Here is a 10,041-nt window from a genome sequence, read left to right on the forward strand (position 1 = left end):
GTGTAATGGTGTGGGATGCTGGATGCTCTGTAGTGGATAAGATGATGCTCCAGAGAGTTATAAACACAGCACAGAAAATCATCGTTTGCTCTCTTTCTTCTTTGGAAGAGATTGCGAAGACTCCTCTCTAGAGCAAAAAAATCTCCACAGACCATTCTCATCCTGGACATTCATACTTTGAACTATTACCATCAGGGAGGCGTTATAGGTGTCTTAAAATGAGGACTAATAGACTGAGAAATAGTTTCTTTTCCAAGGCAATAATTGTCTTGAATCAAACAACGCATATGTGATTTAGTATATAGTGGCATTTTTAAACTATCTAACTTACTATATGTTTTAGATAGGTTTTAGACTAGGTTTTTAATTATTATTTTAATTATTTTAATTTTTAAATACTCTGTAGTGTGATTGTGATGTGGTGTTTGGGACACTGTGCTGGAGTAGCTTTCAAATTTCATTGTCTTTGTAAAGGTATTAAAGGTATTCTATTCTATTCTACATTGAAAAGAGGCTCATGGATAATTTGTCTTGAACACAAGATAATTGTTTGTTTAAAGAAAGCTGCCTTGCCTATCTTGGAAGAGTTGTCTTGCTTTTATTTTTGTAGGGATCTGGACGTTGCCAACTCTTTACAAAATATGAGTTGCATGCTTGAAGGTCATATATCGTACCCTCATGGTTTCTCATTCTTTAATTATACTAATGGTGAATTGGAAAGGAACCTACTCTCTCATTACAATTTACAGCCAAAACATTTCCAACTGTGCCTCAGATTTGCACTTAAATGAATTTCAAGAGAGCTCTGAGCAATGTTCTTGCCATGGAGCATCGCTAATGAGGTCTCTACTTGGAGTTACCATATCTGGATTGTGAAAATCTGAACAACAAAGATTTAATGCTACTGGACCTCTTTATTCCCATCTACCACTCAACTGAATCCTTGTAGCTGATATACCGTAGTCCTAATTTATTCCTAAATTGGGATTGTATAATTAGTTGCTTTTCTAAGTTATCATTTCAAAGGGGCTTCAATCTGTGGCTTGTTCCACCATAGACAAGTAGTGCAAGTACAACTGGAAAGCCAAATGCATCACTGAATGCCCAGACCTAGGAAGACATATAAATGACCCTACAAAAAAGGTGCCAAGCTTTGAACTACTATGTCAGTAATGGACAATCTTAAATAGGTTTCGCACCTCACACAGCACCTGCCAGGACTTTCTGGGGGCATAGTATCCTCCCCTCAGTGTGAATGCATGGTTCTGTTCTGACCTGGCTCCCAAACATGACAAACCTTCTGTAGTTAACTAAATGCTCCCTTTATTAGAAGCACCAGCAGCCCCGGAAAAAGTCTCTCTCTCACACACACATTAGGCTAACAAGTCTGCCCAGCAGGGAGATCAATAATTGTCTGCCACACCTATTCATCTCTGTCCCCTGCCTTTTATCCCCAGAGCTAGGGTGGGGTTTTTCTAGCAGTGGTGGCTCTTCCATCCCAAGAACCGGCCCATACATTTCCACTGCTCTCCTCCCCTCTGCCTTCTGCGCATCTGCACATCAGGCACTGGACCCAGCTGTTCCTCCTCTTCCTCATCAGCCACCTCCAGACCTGGGGGCTGTTGATTCGCCATCTGAGGCTGATGGATGGCCCAGTCTTCGCCTCTGTCTCTATTTCTGACAGCTCCACTCCCTCTTTCCCCTCGGAGCTCTTAGATTGCCTTGATGATTGCCCTGACTCCCATGCCTCATCTGATTTGGCTACTGGAGGGTCCAGTGGCCAATAGGCCACAACAGGTCCCATGTCACACGTGTCCTTCTGTAAGCTGAGGGCATATACTAGTCCAGGATCTGATTTTTTAAAATATAAACTAGGCCATCTAACCATTGCGCTTCAATGGTTAGATGGCCTAGACATTGGCATTTGAACATAGATATTTTTAACATTTATATTTTATTGTGTTTTACTAATCTAAATGAAATGTTAATATATGTTGCTAATCCATGTATGATATGCCATTTGCTAAATAAATAATAGAAGGTACAACACATCCTTCAAAAGAATTAACCCATTGTTCACTAGGAATTCAAGTTTTCTACATTAAAAAAAGTTGCACTAATCTGAGATTGGTGTCATTCCCCTGGGTCCCCATGAGTATGAGGGACTTGCACATGTCTTTGCAAGTTGTACTGGTTTCCTTTTGGCTTAGCTGCTGCTCCAGAGGAAATATAATAAAGACCTTACTTTGCAAACATTTATTCTGGAGCTACAGGTGAAGCAGTTTCTGGTCTCATTGTACCATTCTGTTCCTCAAAATACCTCCTCTCTCCTTATGTCAGGCAATTTCCCAATTTTTCCAGGCATTCTCAGAGGTAATTCTGACACTCTTCTACACAGAGGCAGGTTGACTTTTAAAATCCCCTGGCAACAAGCAAATGCAGTGCAGGAAGAACAAAGATGGGTGTGGCTGTCCTGGTGTGTGTGGTTTTTTTTTACATCTTCTCATTGACCAGCTGCAGGGAGTACTGGTCAGCTCCGTGGGAGTATAAGCACGGCAACCTGGGTCATGCAGCTGCACAAAAAATGCTGGACTCTTCAAGACTTCCATTATTTTGTCTCTTTTAATGGTAACAAGAAAATGTGCAGAATTCTGTATGGATTTCCTGTGTAAAGGAAAGATAAGAAAAGGAGGTGACTCTTCAGACTATGTCAAGTCTGGGCTTGTGGTTGTAACCTATGGGAGTCTCAGTCTAGGGGTGATTGGCAGCTTTTCCAAAAGTACACAGGAAACAGGGAGGGCTCCTGGGATTTTCAACATACTCCCAAAATAGCCATTACTAAACTACTCCTTGTTGTTCTTCCAGCTGATGGGATCTTGTGGTTTCTTGTATGCCTATTTATATATTTTAAAAAATAGGCTAAACTTTTATAATGTTCAATCCCTGATTTACTAGTATCACAGATGTTCCATGATACTTCTTGTTTACATTACACACATATAATTAGGAATACTGCTTTTCATACTTCATAGTTTACCCCGAAGTATAAAAAGATTTTTTTTTAATAAACACTGTATCAGTAGTAAAAGAATATTGGTATGGGCCATTTACAACATTGTGATTCCGCGCCCCCCTGCTATTGACAAACCCTTGTACTGGATATACTATTCATCTGCCAGGGAAATAGCATCTACCAGTAGAATCGATTTTCCTGCATAACTCTGCTCCAGTGGAATAGAAACTTTTATGACAGATACAAAAGGAAAGTAGCATGAAAGAGAATCAAGACCCATTCTGTTGAAAGTCCAGTTATTCAATATTTAATGCAATCCAATTAATAGGTTGCCAATTTACATATAGGAGAAAATCTCTGAGTCTTAAAAAGAAATCAAACTTTCTACTTGAACTATAGGCATGCATGATACAAAAGAGATTTGCTTGCACAGCATTAAAAGCATGGAAAATATACCGCTGCCAAAAAAGGGGGAAAGCCTATACCATTGATTGCTTTCATGATCTACAATGCTGCAATCTATTTGGTTCTTTCATGATGTTACATATTGTTGATTTATGATCCTGAGAAATTACAGTATGAGCTAAGCCGGTGAAGAAAAATGTTGCCAAATATAAGACTCATCTTCAAAACTCACTTTATTTATGTATTTATGTATTCAATTTTTAAGACCACCCACTCACTATGATCAGCTTAAACTGAAGATATTATAAAGTTTAAAAGAGAGAGAGAGAGACAGAGACAGACAGACAGACAGACAGACATAAAGGGAATATTTAGAGAAAGATTTATAAATGAACTACTAATTGATGCTAAAGTCTTGAGGTTACAATTTGGAGTTGCAGCATGCTTAGAACTTTGGATGATTTAGGAGAGGGATTGAGTTGTCCAAAGAGACAAAGCAATAAATCTTAATTTACTTTGGAAAAAAGAGTAGGCAGGATTGACTGCCCAAGTTTTTTTTCTACTAGATCTAAAGGACATAGCCTATGGCAGGGGTCCCCAACCCCCAACCCACAGCCTATTACCAGGCCTTGAGCCCTTTGGCACATCTTGCCAAAACCAACACCAACCATAAGAACCTCCGTTGTCGTCCTGACCTAACCATACAGCAACGTGCCCGCTCCTGTGTACTCCGCACTGAACTCAAAAAACATCTAGACAGTGGAGAGAAGGACCTGTACATTGACTACCATGCTGACTGTATCAAAAGTAAGTCACACAACCCGCAACTGAGCTTCAACCTTCAACCACAACCCTACCTCAACCAATCCACCATCACCCAAGACTAGGCACGCACGCCCCTAACTACCTCAATTCCAACTACTGCTGGCCTTAAATGCAAGCTACTCAATGCAAGAAGCCTTGCGAATACAATACCTGAATTTCTCCTCTTACTAAATATGGCTAAATTCGACATCATATTTGTCTGTGAAACATGGCTCAACGCATCTCTCCCTGACTCCATTACCACAGTAAGAGACTATCATGTTTACCGATCAGATCGTGAAATTCGTAGAGGAGGTGGTGTTGCTATCTTCCATAAAAAGTCCTTACATCTAAAAAACATCCAAGTTACCCAGGAGCTTGCTCTTCCTGAGACCATCATCTGTGAACTATCCTTAAATATCACATTTCGATTCTTACTATGCTACAGAGCACCTGATTATGACATCGAACAGGTAAACAAGCTAAAAATACTACTAACATGGGCAGCATCCTGCCCACACGCTTTTATCTTTCTTGGTGACTTCAATCAACCTCATATTGACTGGACCCTAAATGAATGTACAACTGAACCCATACACGCAACCTTCTACAATGCTGTTACAAATCTGGGACTGGAACAACTAGTAACCAACAACACAACATCTTCTGCAATAGTTTGAATTTAATTTACGAAATACAAACTAAAGAACCCTTTTCCAGCAGTGACCACAATAGCATTGACTTTTGTCTCAACATACGCCCACACAAAAATAATCACAATGACATAATCCCCAATTATAACTTCAAAAAAGGCAACTATGATCTTATAGACAATGATCTCTCATCCCTTGATTGGCAATCTCTATTCACTGGATGCAATACTGTTGAAGACCATTACAACATATTTTTACTTGAAGTCAAAAGAGTCATCAAACTATATGTACCAACTACAACTCCCAAAACAAAACAAAAAACAGATTACCCATAACAATAAGGAAACTTCAATTCAAAAAGAGATCACTCTGGTGGAAAAACAAATCTGGTCACGTTACCAATTTTAAAAGCTGATACAAAAATTTATGCCACCAGATAAAGACTGAATGCACCAATTATCACATTAAACAAGAGGAAAACCTTCTATGCACCAATTCCACCCGCACTTTTTACAATTTTGTAAACAACAAACTAAAAGACTCAAGGTCCATCTCACCCCTGATAGGACCTAATGGTAAAGACTGCAATGATGACACCATTAAAGCCAACATCTTTAACACATTATCCGGCTCAGTATTTGTAAACAGCAATGGATCATGCCCAGTATTTCCTAGCCGAACCACAGACAACTACAGTGATCTAATACATATTGATTTTACAGAAGACAATGTTGAAAAAGCATTACGCAATCTAAAACCATCTCTATCTATTGGACCGGATGGAATATGTGCGTACTTCTTAAAAAAGCTATCCACTGCCATAGCCGAACTTCTAAGCATAATCTTTGAAAAATCTTTCAGGACCAGCTCCTTGCCTAACCTATGATCACAAGCCACGGTCATCCCCATCTTCAAAAAGGGAGACCCCAGCCTAGTTGAAAATTACAGACCAATCTCCTTTTGCTGCGTCACCTGTAAAGTCATGGAATCAATTATTAAACAATCCATTATCCTCCACTTAGAGACAAACAGCCTACTCTCCAATAAACAATTTGGTTTCAGGAAAAAACTATCCTGTAATCTGCAACTCTTACACTGCAAAAACATATGGACTACACAACTCAATCAGGGCAAAGCAATAGACGCAATCGACATAGACTTCTGTAAAGCCTTTGATTCAGTGGTACACAACAAACTACTCCTAAAACTAAAATCTTATGGTATCTCTGGACAACTGCATAAGTGGATAGAAGCATTCCTGTCAAACAGACAACAAATGGTCAAAATTGGGAGCGTCCTATCAAATTCTGTACCTGTCAATAGTGGTGTCCCCCAAGGCAGTGTTCTAGGACCAACTCTCTTCATACTCTACATAAATGACCTCTGTGATCATATTAAGAGCAACTGTGTTCTTTTCGCTGATGATGTAAAGCTGTTCAATACCACGGACAATACTGCTACCCTTCAAAAAGATCTTGACTATGTATCAGAATGGTCAAACAAATGGCAACTTCAAATCTCAACAAATAAATGCTCTGTCTTACATATTGGCAAAAAAAAAATCAGAAAATAAAATACAAGCTGAATAGTCAAGACTTTGTTGATGATCCAAGCTCTGTCAAGGATCTTGGAATACTCATCTCTAATGATCTAAGTGCTAGAGCCCACTGTAACTACATAGCCAAAAAGGCATTAAGAGTTGTTAATCCTATGTAGCTTTTTCTCTGGTAATATCACACTACTAACTAGAGCACACAAAACATTTGCCAGACCAATACTCGAATACAGCTGATCAGGCTGGAACCCACATTATGTATCTGATATTAGCACAGTTGAGAAAGTCCAGAAATATTTCACAAGAAGAGTTATCCACTCCTCTACTTGTTGTACCTTATGCCACCAGACTTGAAATTCTAGACCTAGAAAACCTTGAATTACGCCATCTTCGGTCTGATCTAAGTATGGTAGATAAAATCATACATTGCAATGTCCTACCTGTCAATGAATACTTCAGCTTCAACCATAACAACACAAGAGCACACAATAGAAACAAACTCAAGGTTAACCGCACCAAACTTGATTGCAGGAAATACGACTTCAGCAACAGAGTGGTCAATGTCTGGAATACTCTGACTCTGACTCTGTAGTTTCTTCCCCAAACCCCAAAAACTTTAACCTTAGACTGTCTACTATTGACCTCACCCCTTTCCTAAGAGGTCTGTAGGGGGCGTGCATAAGCGCACCAACGTGCCTACCTTCCCTGTCCTATTGTTTCTTTTATTTTTTTTTTATATGTACCCATTTCATATATTCATAACTATGTTTTTACTTATACCTATTATCTTGTAAGCAGTTGACAAATCAAATAAAATAAATAAATAAATAAATAAATCTCCACTTGCACGAGCAACAATGAAGCATGTGTACACACACTCCACTTGGGCAAGTGGCAGACCAAAATGGAGCTGCCCGCTTGCCCACTGCTCATGTGGAATCATCCCCTCTACTACTATTTTAAAAATAGATTTGTAAAGAGGATGGTTTTATCTTTGCCAGGTCTGATATATCAAATGGCTTCCTGTTTCCAGAATAAGTACGCTATTGTAAAGAGGTGATATTTCATGGGGATATTGGCTGCCAACTGTTTGGACAAGAATGCTTGACTTAAAAAAACAAAACAGAATATTGCCTATCATAAACTTTGCACAATCATTCCAGCACCAGACAATAACTCAGGGAAGGAAGGTGTTTAAGAAGCAACATAGATCTTACAAATAAATGCATGAAACAAAGTCCACATAATTGTCTGATGAAAAGGAGCCCTGAGAAGCTGAATGTGAGAGAAGAACAACAGAAGAGAGAAGAGAGGCTGCATTTTCAATTATTTTCCCCAACCCTCAAATAATTCCTCTGCAATTTGACCCTCGCTGAAAGTCAGATGGAGGGAACTGCTGCTAACCAAACTCCTGTGGTGTAATGTACACTAGGCTAGGCATGATTTTGAGATATCCAATGGTGAAAGTATGAAGAAGGATTATCACCTCCCATGCTTTACTCTACAAGTTGGTAGTGTTTTCCATGCTAAAAGAGACATCCCCAACTGGAGCTACATTTCTTCCATTGGCATTTAAATGCTGCTTTGCCTCACATTTTCTGTCACATCCACAGTGCCCTTTCCCCCCCAGATCATTCCTTATTTCTGATTAGCATCTCTGGGAACCTAAATTTAGAAAATAAAACAATTCTTCAGTCATTCTCAAACAGCAGAATAAACAGAGGGTAAATAACTCTGTTACTATAATGTTTGAGTTAATCCCAAGCATTGCTAGGATATTTTCTACATCAGGAAACAAAGCTAGCCACCAGAAAGGAAAACTGACAGTCCTTATGCTAGGTGACATTCTCCTTTTTTCAGTGAATTCCATTTGAGTGTGGTGTTTGCCTCTCACGAATTCCTTCATCACATTGACTTTGCTTTATGGAAGTTGCTGATATGGATTGTGAATAAACAAAACTAGTTGGCATAACCCATAATTAAGTGAGGGCTCACAGCTGTCTTTATGTGCTCTTGGCCAGTTGTTAAAAAGCATGCCAGTTTAAATTGTGCTGCTCCACAAAATAAGAAACATGTATATACAATGACACAATAATGACACAATAACTGTTAATGGAAATGAGATTTTTGTATTTTTTGTTTTTAAAGAATAAATTTAAAAAATAAAAATAAAATAAAAATAAAATAAATTGTGCTGCTTCAACTACTGAGCCCTATTCTCCCTCGGTGAGGCCAGTGAGTGTTGCTGCCTCACAGTTTCATGCAAGACAACTTAAGAAAAGTAATAGGTGGAGTCCTCCTGTGTTATTTACATTTCCCACCACCACCACATCCGAGTATCAACTGCCAACAGGAAAAACAACCACCAATTGTTCTCTTTTATATGGGAAGGGCTGGGTAAATGTGGGCAGGTGCTTGAGATGGATAGATTAGCCATAGGATGCCTGAGTATCAGATCGCAGGCTGTTCTGGATCTTTGACCCATATCTCAGGGCTACTTTTTATTGGCATATGTATAGCACTTTCTGCAGCGCCAATCAAGTATTAGGTAGGTGGATTCATTTGCAAAAGGCAGGTAGCCAATCTCTCTTGAAGCCCAAGTCAAAATGGCTATGAAAATAGGGCTAATGATTAGAAGGGAGGGATTATGCCTATGGTAGGCCAAATTGCTCAATAGGAGCAGAGAAGAACGCAGCCTGACCATATTTATTTATTTATTTGTCAAAAACTTACAATATAATAGAAACAAGAATAAACATAAGTTTAAATACAAGAAATAGGAACCAATAATTGGGGACAATAGGACAGGGACGGTAGGCACGATTGTGTGCTTATGCACATCCCTTATAGACCTGTTAGGAATGGGGTGAGGTCAATAGAGGTTAGTTTGAGGGTAAAGGAGTGGGGGTTTGAGCAGGTGACAATAGAATCAGGTAGTGAGTTCCAGACATTGACCACTCTGTTGCTGAAATCGTACTTCCTGCAATCGAGTTTGGAGTGGTTTACATTTAGTTTATATCTGTTGTGTGCTCTTGTGTTGTTGTTGCTAAAGCTGAAATATTCATTAACTGGTAAGACGTTGTAACATATGATTTTATGTACTATGCTTAAGTCCAATCTTAGTCGGAGTAGTTCAAGGTTGTCTAAGCCTAGAATCTCAAGTCTTGTTATTATTATTAACCAGAGCAACAGCAAAAAAAATATGGCAAGATGCATAGAGATTTAAAAAACCACCTCATTTCATTTGTACCCAACGTGAAATATGTGATTGTATCACTCTAAATCAGCAGTTACTAAACTGTTTGCCATCACATCTCCTATAGTCTAAGATTAATGTACACATCTTCCCTAAATATCCAATGATCAAAGTGAATGATGAAAACAATACAATTAAACTTTGGGAATGGTGAATTTATTTTAACAATGTAACTAAAAGGTTCTTCACACCTCCCCTGGACTTTGTCTACACCTCGTCAAGGCAGGTTCACCTCACAGTTTGGGAAACCCTGTTCCAAATGAATCTCTATCATATGCTGAGAAAGCACATTACAGGTATTTCCCGGCCTACAAGCATAACTGATCCCAAAATGTATGTTGTTAAAGTGAGACAT

The sequence above is a fragment of the Notechis scutatus genome, chromosome 1 (genome assembly GCF_049901735.1).
Source record: "Notechis scutatus isolate UNSWTSFEM ecotype Mainland chromosome 1, rNotScu1.2, whole genome shotgun sequence".
In the NCBI taxonomy this organism is placed as follows: domain Eukaryota; kingdom Metazoa; phylum Chordata; class Lepidosauria; order Squamata; family Elapidae; genus Notechis; species Notechis scutatus.